Source organism: Rhinopithecus bieti, unplaced genomic scaffold, assembly GCF_001698545.2.
Source record: "Rhinopithecus bieti isolate Rb0 unplaced genomic scaffold, ASM169854v2 scaffold_13225, whole genome shotgun sequence".
In the NCBI taxonomy this organism is placed as follows: Eukaryota; Metazoa; Chordata; class Mammalia; order Primates; family Cercopithecidae; genus Rhinopithecus; species Rhinopithecus bieti.
This window is the reverse complement of record NW_016807895.1, coordinates 25,601-28,043: the sequence shown is the minus strand read 5'-3', so window position 1 is coordinate 28,043 and position 2,443 is coordinate 25,601.

Sequence of the window (2,443 nt, the reverse complement as noted above, 5' to 3'; positions counted from 1 at the left end):
TAACACTCTTTCAAATTATCTAAACAGAAATTTTAAATACTTGACTAAAATTCACATTAAATTCTGAATTTTACATGACTTTATGTGGTTCTACCATTCACGCCATTGAACTTCTGAGCTATTAATATTTACAAATAACCCATGTTCTTTCAAATGATTTCAGTGCTTACAGAAACGCATATCAAAGTACATACAATGAAATAAAACTGTGGCAATACAGAAAAATAAAAACTATCATATGACAACACGATGAAGCCAGAGTTAACATGAGCACATTAAATGAAATCCTAACATTTTCTTTTCAACTTTGTGCCTGTGTCTTACTATGCTAATGTAGGTAATAAGCAGTATTTATAGATGGAAGAAATATGAAAAGAAGCTTGATTATTATTTGTGCAATTTCGCGAGTCCACTGACACTTACCAACTCTTAACGCTTAGATATCCAAACACTGCTTCCTTTCCAAGAAGGAATCATACAAAAAATTTAAGGCAGCATACTCTAATGTTTGTTTTGTTTTGTTTTGTTTTGTTTTTTTGAGACGGAGTCTCGCTCTATTGCCCAGGCTGGAGTGCAGTGGCCGGATCTCAGCTCACTGCAAGCTCCGCCTCCCGGGTTTACGCCATTCTCCTGCCTCAGCCTCCCGAGTAGTTGGGACTACAGGCGCCGGCCACCTCGCCCGGCTAATTTTTTGTATTTTTTTTAGTAGAGACAGGGTTTCACCGTGTTAGCCAGGATGGTCTCGATCTCCTGACCTGATCCGCGCTTCTCGGCCTCCCCAAAGTGCTGGGACTTAGCAGGCGTTTTGAGCCACCGGCGCTGGCCCTAATTTGTTTTTTTTTTTTTTTTTTTTTTTTAAGACGGAGTCTCACTCCGTCGCCCAGGCTATAGTGCAGTGGCGCGAGATCTTGGCTCACTGCAAGCTCCATCTCCTGGGTTCATGCCATTCTCCTGCCTCAGCCTCCCGAGTAGCTGGGACTACAGGCGCCTGCCACCATGTGTGGCTAATTTTTTTGTATTTTTAGTAAAGACTGGGTTTCCCCGTGTTAGCCAGTATGGTCTGGATCTCCTGACCTCGTGATCCGCCGGTCTCGGCCTCCCAAAGTGCTGGGATTGCGGGCGTGAGCCACCGTGTCTGGCCAGCATACTCTCTTATTCATAGATTTTGAATTTAGGCCTACATGAATAATAATATATTTACTATGATGTTACTACATATCAACCTTACTTTTCTTTTCTATGAAATAGGAGCCAAAATAATATTTATTTCATATCTTATGAAGTTAAAATAAAATATAACTAATAAGGGGCTTAACAATGAGTGTCATTTTGTAATTACTTTGTACCATTATTAATTGCCGAGATAGAATATGGTATCGCTAGTCATCGGTATCTATTGCCCAACTTCATTTTGATTCCTTCTTACTAGTTTGCATAGATAGGCCTAAATTTTGGATCCACTGCTCAACTCCTATCTCTAAACCATTGGTTCTCAAATAGAGGTGATTTTGACACCTAGGGAACATTTGACAACATATGGAGATATTGTTGATTACACAGGGCAATGCTTCATAAGCACAGAATTATCTGGCCCCAAATGTCGACAGTGTCAAATTTGAGAAACTCTGCACTAGGCTTTTCTATCTAGTTACCCACCTCTCTGCTTTGCCCTGCCCCCAATTTTATGGATATCGAATTCCTTATTTCGCACTGCATTACTCGCACTTATAGATATTCTAAATTGATTTGTATATATCTTCCTAGTTTGACCCATTGCTTTTAACTGAATTTTACTGGGCTTTTATAAAGGCCATGTCCATGGAGTTCAGTCATTATCTTCACCAAATTTTTATTTGCTTCAGTCTGGGGAGGAACTCTATATCAAAAAATAAAAACAAAACCCAAAAACTAATTTATGAAAGATGTTTTATAATGTAATTACTTAAACTTTTTTTTCTTCTTTCTTATATGAGCTTTTAAATTCAATGAGTGACGTGTGGTTTTCAGGCTGGGTCAGGAAGTTTGCTTGGACGGGGAAATTTTGTCTGCTGAGACCCTAGGGAGCAAATGCCCATGTGGGTGCAGGCTGATCACTGACCTCCTAGGGTTCCCTGACAATAAGTTAGTTGTAGTTGAGGTCGCCATCATCAGAACTTAATTGGCCCCTGGTACGGGTGAATCTCTGCACCACAGAGACTATTCAGTTACAGAACTCAGCTTCTGTGCAGAGGCAACCTTTTTGTTTTTTTCAATTTCTTGGCAGCAAAGTTGAGAAAGTGAACACACAAACAGCCCATTTCTTAGCTTATCAATATCTGTACCAATTTCTTTCCCTCATCAACATACATTTTCCATATTTTGTTGGTATTAGCCTCTGACACTCATCTACACAAGAAAGTCTACAAAGCCTAAACTAACTTTTAAACATTATTTAAGGTAATAA